At 41.4% G+C, this 18243-nt stretch overlaps 1 long non-coding RNA gene across 2 annotated transcripts in view; it reads left to right on the forward strand.

Moving 5' to 3' along the window:
- Window positions 1-18243, forward strand: part of LOC119701552 — a 160852-nt gene that overhangs the window by 11705 nt on the left and 130904 nt on the right. For both annotated transcript variants that reach the window (XR_005257092.1, XR_005257093.1), the window contains exon 2: window positions 5868-5956. This is a non-coding gene — a long non-coding RNA (uncharacterized LOC119701552). The remainder of the gene's footprint in view (window positions 1-5867; window positions 5957-18243) is intronic.

Genomic DNA, 18243 nt, shown 5'->3' on the forward strand with positions numbered 1-18243 from the left:
CTGTTGGAATATTTGCAATATGCTCATGGCTTTATATGCTGCAATAACTTTCTTGTTTTGTCTTCTGAAAATGAAGTTAAACTTCAGATTGTCTTTTCTGTACAGAAAAGATAGGAGCTTCTGATCAAATCTGTTTGATTGGTGACCTTCCTGAAGAAAACTGTCATCTTCCTTGTTACACTGATTCTCACTAAATATCCACAACCATATTTGCTCATAGGCTGCTGAAGTACTGCTTGTGTTTGCTCCCTGTTGATTGGAACATGTGAAACAGCCTTGTTTTAGCACTATGAAGAACAGAATGCTGAATTAATATTATGGCCCCCTAACAAAATTGCTTTGATGTAACATTCCGATATCCTTATTTTGTTACAGAGCCATAATACTTGTTTAGCATTCTGTTATTCATGTGCTGAGATGATATTGATGGACTTACTAGGAGTCCAGCTATGGAATTCATGCTGGGGTAGAGTCAGACAAATTAAGGCAAATTTTAGTCCAAGTTTAAGACTATAAGGTGGAGCAGATGGCAGAGCTGGTTATTTCAATCTTTGTTATCAACATGCTGATTGTCCCTGCACCTTTTTCCTGACTTTTTTGGTTTTTATCACAGTGCAAGGCCAGATCCTGCCCTGGGGAAATCTGCAGTGTACTGGCAGCACAGGCTGCAAATTATGTCTTAATGAGGTGTGTTTTAAAAAAAGAGCACCCGTTGGTCACAAAATAGGAACTTTTGTTTAAGGAAAGCAATGATAAACTTGACAAAGGATAGAAAGATGAAGGAAAATGGGCTAAGAGAGGTTTGAGTGTCTAAGCAGGGTGTGGTGATTCCACTAAAATCTTGATAATTTAACCAAACTCTGCTTGTACACACAAGTAAGTACAAACAACAATTGAAAGGAAAGAACAAAGAAGGAGCAACTGCTCTGTGTGTCTTCAGATAGCACATACATTCTTTATAAAATTCACATGGAGCCATAGTATATAAAATATGGTATGCATTAAAATAGTAATAACCAAACAATATGAGATGATGTGAAGTTTTACCATTCCTCTTTCGTTTCTTAAAATCAAAACATAGTTTTATTTCAAGAACATTGAACGATAATTTATAGAGAACTATAACTCTGGATGATGATGCCCACTAACAACAAAATGCAAGGAAACAAGATCCCGGAGCTCTTCAGAATGGTCTCATAAAATCTATTGGAGACATGTTGGGGTCAGGCTTTCTCAGAGGCACTGCAGACTCCATTTCTGCCGTCTCTGGCTATCCAAATAGCAGTGCCAGGCTATAAGACATAAAAATGCTTCTCCTTCAGACTGCCTTAAGACCCCAGGCGCTGTGCAGATGGAGGAAACTGCCTCTGACATCCTCTGCAGAGACCATTGTGGTCCAGCAAAGGGGTGGGGCAGAGATGTACACTGCCCAGCTTGCTGGGTGTGTTCAGACACTGCTGCCCATCCCAGAGCTACAGCCAGAACCACTGGCCCAGCCAGGGGTGCAGGAGGACGTGGAGCTGGAGCCAAGCAGAAGGCTGTGGTCCTGCTCTGCATGGCTCCTCTGGTTTTGACAGACAGGGATCTGAGTATTAATGTTACACATAGTTGCAAAGATGAGGATGAAAATTGACCAAAAATACCGAAAGGACCACTATTTCATTAAGGAGGATAGATTTATTGACTGTCTAGACCGAAGCTAGTTTTGTATTCACACTTTAAAAGTTTTAATTAAGGTTTACACTTACACTGTCTAGCCATTCCCAGGTTAGTTTTATGAAAACATTAACCTTGACATTTTGACAACTTTTTCCTTTCATTTAGTCTCTCATTTAAAACTGTTTTCATTGTCTGTGCTTTAGTGATTCCCGTGGTCCGCTTACACAACCAAGCCCTTTGAAGAGTGACAGCTCAGCGTGCCCAGTGGCAGCTCCCAGCACAGCATTTAATTCTCAGTTCAACTGAGCAGTGGAGCTCTACCTCTGTGGCCCTGCAGCATCATCCCACTGGGTTTTGCAGGCAGAGAAGTGAAGTTTGCCTCCACACCTGCACAGTGCACCTGTGAGAGCAGCACTGTGGTGCCTTCACGGCTTGTGGGACCAGGGGCTGGCAGAGCATGTGGGGCTCTCCCTCACCTTGGTGCCTTGGCAAGAACTCCTGCTGTCCCTCCTGCCGTCCCTCCTGCCATCACATACACACACACACAAGTCCTGTACCTCCCAGGGCAGTCTGTTTCTCTAGAAGATGCTTCAGGTTCTGCATGGGAGGCCCTAAGCGGTTCCCAGTGGCTTCTGTCCTGTGCTGGGATCAAGCAGTACAGCATGCAAAGATGCCTGGCAGTGCCACATGTTGATTTGGAAAGTCCAAGTTCAGCATTGCTGTATCAGGGAACGTCCCAAATCACCTAAGAACTTACTGCAAGACATACTTTAACCTTTCTGCCCCAGCTCTCCGAAGATACTTAGGCAGAAATGTATGTAAACTAGGTATGTTTACAGTGATGCAGGGAGGTGCTGTGAAAGTCCTCCAGGAATGTTTCCATGGCTCACACCAATAAATAAACCCTTAAATTTTGATGATGTATTTCTTCTCAGCTGCTTTTCTCTGCAAAGCTGCTGTGGTTTTTAACTCATTGGAGCTCACAGGGTATGAGGCAAGACTTTTGGGTGTTAATGGCAGCACTTTAATAGACAAGTAGAGGGAGGAAAGTTGTCTCTCCCCAGGCAGACAGGAGAACATATCAGCTCTTAAGAAAGGAATAACCTTCACCTCTGCATCCCTGCATATCTTTGTTTAAGACTGCATTGTGTTGGGGAAATTCCATTCCAATCCCACTGACTACATGTGAAAAACTGGTCTTTCAGTTTTACTGGAAAAAAAGGAAAAAGAAGGGTTTTGTTGTTTGAAACAGCAGAGAAAAACTGGTAAGATGGTGAAATTCAGATCAAGCTCCTATGGAAGGAAGGAAATGTTGCTGAAAGAAATTGCCAGAGAACAAAAATGCCTGCAGAGAAGCAGGAATGTAAATAGTGCTGTTGTGCCCAACCTTTCCTGTAAAAGATTCCTTCATGTCCTCCTGTTTCTGTTTCAAGTATTGTCCAGCATGTTGACTGGATAAATTGAGTGCACTCTGGTTCCAGTAGGAGTTCAAGATGAGAGCACTGAGTCGCTTGCTCTTACTAAAGGTGACTTTTTAACTCAAGTGTGGTCAGAAGCTAAACATTTTACAAAGTAAGGCTGCCCAAAATGTGAGATTCTGCCTCATGTAAGGCCAAGGGGGAAAAAAAGGCAGGGGCTGCATTTTTAATACTGTTTGGGAATCCAGGTTCCCAAGACAGGCGATGAACATCCTTGTGAGCACGAGGGAACAGTGAGGAGAGTGCGTGACCCTGTGTCACTGTTTCCCTGCTGGAGATGGTGACAACATGTTTACAGCAGGAACAGTCTCTGTTCCCAGGGTGGGGTGAGGCAATGGGGGCCTGAGGAGCCAAACAAACACCACTTTTACTCCTGAACAGCAAATACATCTCTCTGTTTGCATAAAGTGAGCATCTGAGGATTATCTGGAAAAGGATAAATGTGGGATTTTGGTATTGGAATAAGGGTTTAAAGAAATCTGATGAAGCAAGTAGTGCGTAGGGCTTGACATAAAATAGGCCTGGTAATGAAACTGATAAGGGAAACGCCCTTGGGAATCCTGGAATAGAACTTCTCATTGATCTCTTCTGGCACTGAGAAAGGAAAATGCAGGTCTTCAGACTGACAAGCACTATGTGAGGAAAAAAATTAGATTACACTCAGGTGATAATCCCAAATCAAAAGGAGCTCAGAAGAAAGAGAAGTGTCTAAGCCTTTTTGTTTGTAACTGAACTTTACAATCATGGATGTTACTCCCTGAGGACATGACTGTATTGATAATTTCAGAAATTAAATTTAAAAGGAAAAAAAAAAAAACCAACTCCGGAGAACATATACACAGAGTTATCAATAAATTGTTTTCTTTGCCATGCAAAAGAAGGAAAAGACTGCCCGAAGCCTTTTTGATTTTTAATTCTGTAGCATCCTAAGGTAATGTCCTGTGTCAGAAATGTAAATATTTTCCTCAGAGGAAAATATTATTTAATCACTCCGAAGACTAATCAGTGATACTGATTTACCACTAAAAATTTATTTATTATTTATTAACAGTTTATTAATGTTAGAAAAATCTAATCTGTTTCTCACATTAGTTCTCTTTACTAACTTCACCTACATTGGATTGTAAAATTTGGCCCAGCAAACCATCTTTTCAACACATTTCACCCTCACTGATAAGAACATTGATTTTGTTTTAGGGAACCTGGCCTGGCATTTAAGTCTACAGTATCTGATTCCTTTCTCTGACACAAACCTTATGTATGAGTTTGGGACCTTCATTCTTTGGGTCTCATTTTCATTTTTGTAAAATATGACTTTTGGAAAGAGAGTTCCCCGGCTTCATCCTCCTAATAGCTGGAACTCTTCTTCTAGTTTATAGGATGGATGTGATTGTGGCAAGTTTTCATACAATATCTTTATCTAAATATCTCTATTAAATTAAACAGTTATTTTCCTTTCATGGCAGTTAGGTCTTGGATGCTTTACAGACTGCAATTGTCTCCTCTTTCAGTCTGTGTTTTACTGTGCAAGACAAGATTTCCACCCTTCTGTCATGAGAAAATGCTCTTCTGATCACCTCCATAAGCCTCTCCATGCCTCTCTTTTGATGTGAGCTCTTGTGTGCAGTATCCAGATGGGATTTCTCTATTTTGTATAAGAAGTTCCAGTAAGAAATTTTGCAGAAATGCTGGTTCCTTAAAAAAAAAAAAAAAAAAAAAAAAGGAATCTTTCTGAGCCTGTTCATTTATAAAAATACATAGGACAGGGACATGTGCTTGTGGCATTCTAACACCATGTCTGTAAGCCTGTCCTTTACTCCCAACACACAAGGAAGGTCCAGCTGAACAGCCAGCATTTCTTGGGGCACAGCCTAAGTAAAATACAAAATCACACAATAATAAACCAAAATAAAAAACCAAAGCCAAACCAAAAGTGTGTGTGAGTTGCTGCATAGCCATTATTTAATAAGAGAGTTAAGCAAGAAAATGCTTGAAACCATTTTGTGGTTTGAGCATGAGACACCTTTTTGTGTTGCTGTCCCCTCTGTCCTCGCCCACCTGTCCATTTTCTGTTTTCCTGTAGCTGCTGCCTGCAGGGGCACACTCAGTAGAGGCAAAACTGGCCCATCCTAGGGCTGGAGGGAGCAGCCCTTCATGGCATCCTGGCAGTGGCAAGGCCAACACGTGCCAGCAGGTGGCTGCTGCCGAGGAGCAGCCAGGATGAAGGTGCAGCTGGTGGGAAGTGCTGCCCTTCTGCAGGCCCAGCTGGGCTGGGCTGCCTTGGCTGTGTGAGTCTGCTCTGTGCAGGGGTAACCTGAGGGGATGCATCTCAATGCAGTTAGCAGGGCAGAATTGGACAGTTCTGGTCTGGAGCAAACTCTAGTCCCTAAGAGACAGGCATGAGCCACCTTGCTGCTGGTGTGATGTGGGGCTGGGATAAAGGGGAAATGTTAGGGACAGAAGTTGTCAGATGGGGGCTTCACAGGTGGCTGATACTCCTGGGATTTAACTGAGGATATACAAAATACAACAGCTGTGAGCAACTGCATTCAGTCTTTGTGCAAAACTGCTTCACTAAAAGAAACTGCCTAGTGATTTATGCTCTGATTTACTTTTTTCCTAAAGTTTATTTTGCACTTAGAGTTTGTGAACTGATCTGCCTTAGACTTTAAGATGCTAGCATTATGTCTCCAGATTGAAGCATTTTGTTGTGTCACTCCTTGTTTCTAGTGCCAAGATCACAGTCAGAAGGGAGTCACCCATGAAGATTTGTTCATGCAGCTAAGCTAACTTCCATGGATAAAGTTCAAAAAGAAAAGGTCAGTTATACATATGTAGTTTTTTTCTTAGTTTAGTTTTCTGACTTATGAGGGGGAGTCTTTGTGAAATAATACAAAAAGAATTTTTGTTTGCTTTTTGTTATTTGTGGAAAATACTGTATAGAAATAAGGCTTTTCCTGAAGTTTTCTAGAAACAAGCTGGATCCAAACACACTTAAACTTGAAAAGTTTAAGGTCAGGTTCTGGTATATCTAGTCTTTTGGCTTTCTCCTAACTTTAGAGGTACACAAAGCTTCATTTTTGGGAAGATTTAAAGCTGAGCTCCAAACTGGCTGCTAGAAGTTTTAGTCTTTCAACCTGCCCCTGTACATCTCATTTCTGTTAGAAATCTCCTGTTTTTGTGGGTTCTTTTATCTAAGCAGTGGGTCTCCCAGGATGGCTTTAGGACTTTGCAGGATCTTGAGCTAATAGTTTGCCAATGCCTGTGAATATCTCCGTTTTTCAGAGAAGCTTGTTGGGTTGGAATTTTGCTTCTTGGAAAGGGAGGCTCAGGTGCATACCAAAAGGTTTCTGCCTTGTGACTGTTTCAGACTCACTGTAGTCTTTCCTTGATCTATATAAGTATCTCACAAAAGCAATATTAAGAATATGTGTGGCTCAAATTACTGCATTTTTTAAATATCAAAAATGAATACATTTTGTTTGTCCCTTTTGGTCTGATCCAAAAGGTTTCTGTGGGGTTCAGATCAGGCCTGGTGGTGTTTTAGAGCAAACCATGTTCTGACTCATAGAGTTAATGGAATTAACCTGGGAGAGGTTTTAGTCTGCTTTAAAGTCTCTGGTTTAAAAATACTTATTTTTAGTAGGGAGGAAACTGGAGTTGCCTGTTTTTTTTAGGAGTGCTTTATTACTGTTACCCTCATTCCTAATCAGATTGCTCTTCAGTACTTAGCTGCATCTTTGTGCTGACATTAAATAAACATAAAACCCCACTTGGAAACACAGTATAGTATTTTGTTTTCTGGATTCTACTCTAGATGAAATTCTTGGGTACCTTGCACTCCCAGGTATCTAATGCCAGCAACACTGCACCACAAGATGAATGTACCTGACCCTAAACAGAACAAAACTGCACTTTGTCCTTCAATAGGAAAATGATTCCTCTGTGGCAGAAGCTTATATAAAATATGTTTTCATGCCATCAACTCTTTCTTCTTCCACTAACAGAATAAAGAATAAAGGCCAGAAAAAATGGATACTAAACTGCAGTTGTGAATACAAACACAAACTTCATTTGGGTGACTGCCTCTTTTGCAGAAACCTCTACCCACAAAGTCAAAATTGAGGCAAAAATGTCTCAGAAAAGAGCAACTATCTTAAGTCTTGGCCCATTGTTCTTTTTTTTTCCAGGCCAAGCAATTCTTTGCTACTGAATTATTTACTGAGAAGGAGAATCAGCTTTATTCATCAGAGGAGCATTAGAATCCAACAGGACTGTGAATACATATTTAAAATGTTTACTAGTGTGCTTGAGGATACTCATTTAAAGCCTTTAGAGACTAGGTTGTTCATTACCGCTTCAAATGAGGTTTACCCTAACTGGTTTTTGACTTTCCAGATGCTTGTCTTGGCTTTTTGTTTTGTGCTGAAGGTATCAGAAGCAAGATGTTATCTGTGATGTGAGATTACCTTACGTGGACACGGTGTGGGGTATTTTAGGCTTGAATTTATCCATGTTGAATGATGGAGGGCAGGGGGAATTCCATTGAATTCCACTGAGGGGGGAGGAAATTCTAATTCTCCTTCTGTTTAAGGCTGCAGTGTCATGGTTGCAGTGGCTTTGGAATATTATCCTACTATGCTTGAGAAGCATATAATAGCACTACACTGGATGTCTTGCTCATTAAATCACTCTCGTAGATATTCTGCTCCTGGTGCAATCAGAGATAAACAGTGCTAATGCTTCCTAACAGCTATTAGCATTTCAAAATCTTACACTTCAAACAGTTCCTTCACATTTCCTCAAGATTTTCAGAGTCTTGTTTTGGATTACTTCTCAGAATGGAACACAATGAAATATTTATTAAGCTTTCTGGAGAAGCTCTGGGGGCAGGATTTATTAATAGTGAAAATTCATTACTGGTGCTGTTGTTCTCAACTAATAAGAGATTTTATGCCTCTGTATGTTATATTTTTGCTTTCTAAAAGATGACATACAGCTCACTATCAAAAACCTTTCTCGGGCTCCTGAGCTGGCAGAAGACCCAATCCTCTGTGTTCAGGGTTAACAGCTGAATCTCCTGACCTGTGCCTATAAACCCAGCTCTGCTTGTATCAACTAAGGCAAAACAATTTATGTAGGCTGCTGTTCACATATTTCTCTTAAAGCTGCTTCTGATTGTCCAGATCTGACTTATCTTTTTATGTTTTGCATCTTAATACCTATACTTCTCAGAAGTATCTCCATCCCCTCTGCCTATGCCTCTGCCATTCAGTTCCCTACATCCCAGTACAGCAGCCCATGATCCAGCACTTCTAGTGGTGCATGACATGACTGAGATTAGGGGTATTACAATTTTTCTGGGGTGGAAATAGATGGGTTTTGTTATTGCTGTGATAGTGGGCAGAGCTTCTCTTCCAGGAAAACTGGATCCCTTTCAGAGCCTTTCTGAACTGCTTACCCTAATTTTACATTCTTACCATGCATTTGAAGCACCTGTGGCTAAAGGGACATTTTTAGAGATTAAGTGGTGCAAAGCTAACCCTTCCTGGTGGTCAGGAACTCCTAAGTGTTACCATAAGGACTCCAGACTGTGGGGCTGAGGGCTCACCACGACGGGGTAGGGATTAAGGCATTTGTGTGAAACATTCTTTGTACAAATGGATAACAGTCCTCAAACACATTGATGTTAAATCCTTTTACATTGATGTTTTACATTGGCTGTCCTAAGTATATAATTGCATTTCAGTACAAATTGCTTGTTGCCTTTAAATACAGTAAGTAAATTGCACATAGCACTCACTGTTCTGAATGCAAAGCATTTTAAGTCAGTGTTTCTAAAGCAGCAACTCCCAGTGCTCCATCAGCAGTGTGATCTGAGCAGGCATCACCTTTCTATAACCTGCAGAGAATGAGAGAGTGGCAGAGATATGATCCTTCTCAAATCCACCTGTCTCATCTAGAAGAGAAAAAAACAGCAAAATATGTAATAATATTACAGTGGTATAAGCCAAAGCCTGGTCTTACCTTCTGATTTCTTTTCCCACAAATAGCATTAGTTGTCTTCTTGTTCCCAAATTGCCTTCAAAATACACTTTCTTCTAGTGAGAGGCACAGAACCCTTTTAGAAAGCAAAGCCAGAAAACCATATGCTGCCTGGTTTTTATTAAAGATACACTCTGATGAAACCCCTCACCTTAAACCAAACCTTTTCTGTCCTGGGTGGGCTGGAAGCCTGTACTTGATGATTGCAGTCGGTAAAACACAACCCACTGTGATGTGATCAGAATTCTAGCACATACAACCACCACCTCACTGTCTAGTTTGTGATGAGAAATTGCTTGCTGAAAGGAAATGTTCTCTTATGCCCCAAAATGAAGGATGGGTTGTTGGCAAACCTATAGAAAATTTCTTTGAGAAAGACCCTGTTGGAGTAGCTGAACTGTCAGTAAGGAGAATGATGGTGGGGTTTGCTATCTCTATGGACCACTTTTATTCCAGCTCCTTGTTCTGTCTTGATGTTTCCTAGTTTGCTACCTGTCTAATATTAATTTTTTTTATCTGAGAACAATAGGGTTAGCTGGAACCCAGAGGTCTCTGTGCTCCTCCTCTGCTGTAGAGAGGGGATAAGACATCCCTTAGTAATTACCATTGAAATTGCAAAAGACCAAAGCCTTTACCTCTCATTAATGTCCAGATCTGTTTTGACTTATTTTTATCACTTTGTCTAGATTTAATTAGAATTTTAAAGAAAATGCAGCTTTATGGCTGTACTAATCATCCAGGAATAATTTCTGAACCTTGCTATGAGTTTTGCTGCTCCTTATTGAGCGATACTGCCGCAGTAAGCCTCCTCTTCCTTGGGCAATTATCTCTCGGAATGTTTTCAGGCCGAGCGTGAGCAGCAGCCAGAAGAGAGAGAGCTGCTCTGAGCGCGCAGCGAGGAGAAGGCGCGCTGCTGGCGGGCTGCTGGGAGCCCGAGCCGCGCTCACCGCCCAGCGCCCAGCGGGGCCGGGCCGCGCCGGGGCCGCCTCTGCTTCCCCAGCCGGCTGGAGACGGGAGATTGCCGTAGAAATGAGATCAGGTCTAAGACAATTGCAGGCTGAAAGTAAAACTGAACCGGACTGCTCGTGGCTGGAAATTTTAAGTGTACCTTTCTATCTCAAATTTTTAAACTTTTTTTAAAGAGTCTTTTACTTTTTTTTTTTTTTTTTCCTTCCACCCATTAGCAGAATCTATGAAACGACATAACGAGCCCTTCTGTTGTCCAGTTGGGACTGTTTTGGACCTGGAACTTTTCTAGTGCCTTTCCTTTCTTCTCTGCTGGTTATTATGAAACCTGTATGCAGAGGTAATAAAATTGCTTTGAGGAGAATATGAATGTGAATCCCTTTGAACAAAAACATCTAGTGCAGCCATTTTATTCCTTTTTCTCTTAGAAAAAGTAAAAGAAAATATCTCTGGCTGAGTCCGTCTCTGTCCTGACTTGGTCTGGCCACGCCTGAGGTTAGGTGGTTAGTTTAGAAGATACTTTTGTCTCTGGGTTAATATCTTTGTTTTCTGTTCCCAGGCGTCTGATTGCAGTGTGGAGTAACTAAGTAAAAAGTGATATTCTACTACATTAATCTCTGTGTTAATCTTTTTCCTCCTGAGTAGGGCATAAAATCCCAAGGAAAGAAGGAAATATTTTCATATGTCTCACCAAGACATGGTATAATCTTAAGGATCCCTTTTAGTAGCCAAAAGTGTTTTTTCAATTTGCAATCATTAAACAGCCTTTGTTGCAAGGGAGAAACAGCTGGAGAGACAGCCAAGCAAACAGCACCAAATGCCTCCTTTGTTGTGGGGATCAAATTTACAGGCCAAGGCCAAGGCCTTGCACACTTAGTTTGGATAAAAATCCAGTTTTTCATAGAAGTCTGGGATGACCACTGTGTTCTTACACCCAGGAAATGTGCCTGGAGCAGGGCACAGGGCTTGCGCTGGATGAACTGGTGGAGGCTCAGCCAATGAGCCAAAGGACACTTGCCAGCAGCACACAGGGGTGAAGTCTTTGTCTCTGCTAGCAGCAATGCGAGGCCTGCGTGCCCGGCAGGTACATAGTGCACCGAAAGGGACACAGCCTTCCATCTTCTGTCTCTGCTAGACTAAGCATATTCTGGCTAAGAGCAGGCACAGGAAGGCTTCACTGCTCACCAGAGCTGTGGTGCTGCTGCTGGAGGCAGCTGCCATTCCTCTTGCCAAAGTGTCTTTGCTTGGAAGTTAATTACTGAAAATGTTTCCTCCCATTTCTGCAATTGTGGCTTTGTTCCTGAACCTGTGTCCTTGGGTGATTTGAAGACTTCCCATTTCTAGCCTTAAGATACCCATGGGCAGTTTATAACCATTTGATTAAATCAGGTAGATGACACAAAATCCTAGCTACAAAAATGCTTTATGCTATTAACATTAAAAAATTCTATACATTGAATGATTCCATGTTGAAAGTAAATACCAATTTAAGCTCAGTCTGGATACCAATCCATCTTGAGATATATTTTAAACTTTTCCAGAAGATTGCTTGAACTGAGTCCTTCTTTAATTACCATCTTTCCCGATTTCTAATGCTACAGGTTCAAAATTGCTGCTGGTTCTTGCTATCCAATTTCACAACATCACTTCAGTCTGATGCCTTCCCTGCACCTAGGGGATTGCTAGGGGATGAATTTACCTTTTTTTGTGACTTTGCCCAACAACAAGAGAAATAACAAGCCCAAAGAAAAAAGGTAATTCTACAGTTTGTTCACCTAAGGTATTACAGTATTACAAAGTTTAATACAAATAGATCTTTAAACTTGAAGAAGCAAAGTTTGAAACAGGTGAGATGTTTCAAAGAAAACTGGCTCCATGTGAAGAATAAGGAACGTATTCCTTTGGAACACACTGTGGCTTGAAACATACAGCTCTCCCAACATCTGAATCATCCTGTGGATGTGATGATGTCCAAAGGATATTGAAACATAGACAGGAAGAAGAAAAGTCAAACAATAAAGGCAGAATGAAAGAAAAATGAACACTAAGATTAATATTTCAGCAGTCTATTTAAAACCATGTTATTAAAGTGCTTGAGGCATTAAATTTGCTGGTCTGACTAGTGTGGGAAATGATTTTATTTTAAACATTGTGCAGTCTTGGAGAACTTGCAGAAGTTTTCAACCAAAGTAATGCATTATGCATCTGAATTGGACAGAAAAAAGTGTAAATCCTACATATAATAAAAATTGATGGAAGCATAAAAATGCCTGGAATTTAAAAATAAATTATGAAGAGCGTTCAAGGAGATTAAATCATGTAAAGAAAGAACAGTGGAGACAAAGCAAACTTTACAAAAAAGAACAACTGGGAATTTCATCATGAGATTGCTCAAAGATGTCTAGGATACACTTTTCCCACTGGCTAAAGTTAATCCACAAAGTAAAAAGCTAAATCATCTATTTGCAGGAAGCCAGAAACAGGGCCAATGTCTGGGTAATTCCAGTCCTCACTGCTACTGATAAACAGCAAGGCACATACAGTGGCTTCCAAAGGGGACTGTGAGTGCTGATGTCCTCTGCACCAGACTGCCTGCTGTGCCAGAGAAGAGCCTGCTGGAGTGCTGAGCTGCAGTCTGCCCCACAGCCCAGCAGAAACAGATTTCCCCTTTTCTCATTCCCAAGCTGAGAGGACATAGGAGTGGCAATTATTAAAATGCATGCTGATCCACCTTTTTCAAAATGCTTGATTTGATGTAGAGATATGACGTATTCATCAAACATGGGAAATAAAAGGTGTTACAAACATCCTCCTGCAGGTGCTACAAGCTGGTTCTTAGTGCTGAACAAAAAGGAGTTTATCTCCATCTTCTTTAAGATTTGTTATTTGGGAACAGTGTGCCATCACTTCTCTAGGCTCCTTTAGATGTTGTGTGATAAAGTGCAGTCCATTATGGCTTATTATGTGACTCCACAGCAGAAACCCTTTATTGCTTCCCTTTTCCCTCCCTCCTTCTCTTTCTCCAAACTGCCAAGGGAAGCTGTTGCCTGGGTTCTGTGTGTCTGGGCAAGCTTTCTCAAGGAGAGCTGGAAACAGAGTCATAGTCTCAGTTGTGATGTGCTGTAATGAGGTGTTTTCAGGTTTTCCAATTGCCACTTCTGTTCCTTTGCTGGCCAGATGGCCCATTTGAAACCATCTCATCCGAGTTATAGCTCCTTGCTGTCAGCACTTGCTTTCTGCCTGAACTTCCAAATACAGCCCTAGAGTAATATCCAACCTTTAATTTCTGAACACAGTATAGTTATTATTCACCTTGCAGTTTGTTCTCTGATGCAGGATTTTTTTAAACAATGTCTGAGTCTTTTTTGAGCCTTCCTTAAGGAATTCTTCAAAGCATTTTTCTAATCTTTAAATTTTTTTAAATTTCTTTCTTTTTCAGAGAACTTTGTTTCACAACTTTGTTAAGATCTGATTGTGGAACAAAACATTAGCAGTCATAACCACTGTGGTACTGAAGTCTTTGTAGCCTAATTAAAAGTAAGCTCAAACAGGAGACAGTTTGGGTTGACGCCCCTGTGTTCACTTCATTAATGAGTGCCCACAGTGTCACTCTGGAAAGGACTTCCTTCAGTGCCATGGTGGACCAGGTTATCCCTTGTTTGATCAGCCCACATAAAGCCAAAGGGGATTGCAATCACGATGGGCTGGTTTCTGGCTGGGACAGCTCTCCTCCCTGATCCCCATGGTCCCTTCTGCCTCAGCCATGGGGGAGCTCTGTCCCTCCCCATGTACCTGAGTCTCCTCTTGGGAGGAGATGCAATGATTGCAAAGAGAGGTGACAGTATTTCCTCACTTATGGGTAGGGCATGGAGAAGGCATGAACGTGGAGACCAGAACAGTAGGATAAACCCATCTCATGCTGGAGCTATGGCTTAAGTTCAATAATCAGTATTTTCTATGTGCTTAATATATTTTGTTAGAATAGAACATAATACTACATTGGTATTTAGATTACCCAGGTGCCTAATTGTGAAAACCCCAGCCAGTTTGTTCCACTTTGTTCTCTGACTTTGAGATTTTATTTCCTTGCATGAAATGAAATCCTTCATTTCATGCAAGGAAAAGAAATCTTGCAATTTCTATGAGCATTGATTTGGCAAGGTTTGGTCCATTTCACTGCAAAAAAAGAACACCCCACTGCCCGAAGATTGCTCCCTCCACACCTTTCTGCTCAGCACCATCCATGTGCTGGGCACCTCAGCAAAAAGCTGCTTTTACTGCTCCGCTTAGGGTTAGGCTTGAAAAAGCCACAAAGCCCAGAGCTCCAGGGATGCTGCAACTCCAAAAGGCATGCCAAGGGGAAAACAGCACTGCCCCAACCCTGCTCCCTCCACATCCTTCTGCTTGGCACCACTCATGTGTTTGGCACCTCAGCAAAAGGCTGCAGTGTTCTTAGATCTCCCTTTCATGTCTCTAGCTGCTTTTTTTGTCTAACTTGTGCTATTTGCTTTAATGATCCAAAGACTTGGGACAATCTGTATGTCCAGAACACACCAGCATGTGGCTTTTGACTATTCCTCTGATGTACTGTTCCCTGCAGAAATTGCAGCAAGGATTATGACTTCTGAGAACTGTAGAGTGCGTGAGGCTGGAGGTAATCTTGGCACTTGCACTACATTGCAGTTTAAACTGAGCCAAGAATCCCCTTTCGCCAGCCCTTATGCAACCTCTGTTTTCACCTGAAAAGCTCCAGATCTAAAAATATCAGAGAGGAGAATGTCAGTGTGGGATTACATAGTGACTTTCATGTTAAAAATAGATCCAGGGTGATTTTGAACATTTCTGAAAATGCCTGACATGTACCATCTTAAATGCCTGTTTACCCTTCTGCAAGTTGAAATTTCTCCTGTGGTAGATCATTGGGCTGAATACCCAGGGGCCTGGGTTAAAGCTTAAACAGGAAATACATCAAACAATGAAAATGCCAAAGCAGGTTTGCTGAGCGAAAAGTTGTTATCTCTACATGTCTGGGTTGTAAGGTTTTACACAGCCAGTAGTAGATGGTCCCTCTCAAATGCTTATCAATATGTGGTTTTGGTCCACATACATAAATGCCCATGGGTTTAGTAGAATTTGGAGCCTGCATCTCTAACCCTACTCTGGGAGGTTTATTTTGTGACACGGAATATTTTCTGTGCTATCTATGTTCACTTCAATGTTTCAGGGCAGAAAATCATCCAGGATACTTTTTCCCTAGCTTATGAACTTTTTTGCCTTCAGGTGTTGATAATTTATAAAAGGAGGTTTGAGTGGAAATTGTGAAAAAATGGCAAATGTTTTGCCAGAGATTGCAGGGCTAGACTGTTCCAAGTCCCAGACACAATTTGTTGCAGGGAACAAGTACACATCGTGTATGTTTACAGTAGGATTAAATCTAAAACAAATACACTGAAATTAGATAACATAAAAGTAATGAAAAGGTCTTCATTCCCAAAATTCTACAAATATATCTGATGTTTATATTGTGGTTATGTATTTTAGCAAATGAGAAAAAGCTTGTGGAATATTTGGATCATGAAAGAGTAAAAAATACTAGGTAACTATAACTTTATGTATCAATAAGTACTTATGCTTTTAGAAGACATGAGAGCTGTTGTTGATTATGAAAACATCAGTTGCTGTCCAGAAGAACAATATTGGAAACACTGATTCAGTAAAATGTGCAACATAAACCCCTCAAAGTAATAAACAATGTAATAAAAACTGCCAGTGCCATAATTGTTTAAAAGGTGCCTTCAAACCTGAAGCTGTGACCATATAGTTAGAATAATGACTGAAGATGTGAGAGATTTATGCTGGTTCCTCTCCTTGCCTGTGTATTTTCCATGTGACCAATGGTCTGTCTCTGTGAATGCTGGCTCAGAGTTCCAGCTGAACTGCTGCTTCCTGAGGTTACCATCTGTCAACCAAGTGAGTGCAGGCTTTTTATTTCACACTTGCACGAGGTTAATAGTATCAGCTTCAATTAAAAAGATCACACCTTATGTATTTTTTATTTTGCATGCATGACAAGAGCACACAGCTTCACTGCCAATCAGGATTTGTCAAGTACAGCTTGACTGGGTTCCAAAATGGGGATAATATTCCTTTCTCTGTTTGTACTGATGATAGTAGCCACATTATACTGGAGACAAGTGGTTTTGGGTGGTTCTGGATAAAAGTTTATTTTCCTACTGAAGTAGTACTTAGTCATGCGAGATATTTTCTAGCTTGAGTTCAGCGTGCCATTAGTCACTGCTCCGTGCAGTTCACTGGGTTTGTGCCTGTGGCCACATCTCCCTGGCCAGGGGCAAAGCACGGCGGCAGGCAGAGCTCTCCCTCCGCTCTGCCTGAGCAGGGTGCTCCCACTGAACGTCCAGCCCTGGCTCTCTGCTGGTTCTACTGCACATGAGACAGGGGCACAGCTGCTAGAAAGTTATTGAAGAGGAATTACTGTGAAGGGGAGACTCAGGATTAAATTACAGGTGTACCTGCAGGTGCTGCTGGGGAAAAATATCACTGGCAGAGATGTAGCTAGGTTTGATCACAGGAAAAAGCATTCCAACTACTCAAGTGGCCTGCTCTCTTAATTCATCACAGCTCATTCATTGACTGGCAAAGATGTGTTAAAACATATTCTTTCTCCAGCTGTGGATGATACCTAAAAAAATTTGAAATCCTATTTGTCTCAGCATTTTCCCCAAAGAGTTATTGCCATTAAAATTTCCATGGCATTTGCAATAGCTAAAATTAACATAGGTATTCACTTACATATATTATAAACTAATTTCTGGCCAGTGAGAATCGAGTTGATTCAGCAGATTCTGTTGTGCAAGAGTAATAATATGAACAAAAGTTTGTAAAGTTTTTAATTTCCACTTCAGGATGTTGTGGATGTTGATAAAGGCTGTGTTGATTCTTTGACTCACTGTCACTTCAAGCTGACAGAAATGCAAATCTTGGCACCTGTTAAACATAAGCATTACCAAACTGGATTTCCATCAAAATAAACAGTCTAATGACTTCTCCTGATGACCTCTGCTGAGAGAGTCATGGCAATGGTAAGAAGGCTTCCACCAGTTGTACAAGCATCCCATGAAAGGGAGAGAGCTCAGGCAATGTTACTGACCTCAGCAACAACAGATTTATTAAGCTCTTATTATATCATATATGAGAGTGAAGTAGGAGGTTGCTTTGGGCTTGTCTAGTAGGAGGATGCTTTTTGAGAGCCTGTGCACCAGACACCTTCCAGCTCCTTATTCTGATGTGAGTTTTGCTGGTGATCTTTGCTGCAGAGCCTGGTTTTGTCACTCCCTCCCTCCATTTGGACAGCATGCTGTATGCTGCCTTCTTTTCACATATGTGGAGGAGGGGTATGAAAGCAATCAGAGCCCTGTTCAAACCCGGTGATTCAAGTTAAAAGCAAGTGCAAAATTCCTTCTGTCATGTCCCCCCATGGAATAGGAGCTTGTGTGGGAGATGGTCTAAGGGATGTGATGGAGAAGGGGCAAGGGAAGAGACAGGGAGTGGAAATGTTCATTTTGAGTATGCTGTTTTATTGTGCTTGAGAAGCAGCTCTGCCTGGCTGAAAGCAGTGAGCTACAGAGTGAGGAGCTGTGAACATGCGAAGCCCAGACTAGCTGAGCTCACGTGAGTTAGGTCAGTTGTTATTTAAACATAGAGCAGCAGCGGCCTTTACCAGGACAAAATAGTTAGAACCTGAAGGAAGCTGGAGATAGGAGGCTTTCTGCAGAGATCTTGTGTTGTGGAGGCCCTTTGGGAGTTTTCTCCATACCTTAGGGCTGTACTGCCTGTGCCAGAGCAGAGGCTGAACCAGGAATGGCTCCTGGGGCTGAAGAGGCTCCTCTCACCAGACTGGTGGCTGTCCACTTCAAGCATCTCCACACTGCAAGACTCAGCAACCTAAAATGATGAGTACAGTGTTATTTTAAGAGGGGTTATGAAATGAAAATTCGAATTAAGTCGGTGGATCTCTTTACTATTGGGATGAAAGGGTTGTGAAATTAATATTATCATTTGCTAAGGAAATATTGTA

Source organism: Motacilla alba, chromosome 5 (genome assembly GCF_015832195.1).
Source record: "Motacilla alba alba isolate MOTALB_02 chromosome 5, Motacilla_alba_V1.0_pri, whole genome shotgun sequence".
Lineage (NCBI taxonomy): Eukaryota > Metazoa > Chordata > Aves > Passeriformes > Motacillidae > Motacilla > Motacilla alba.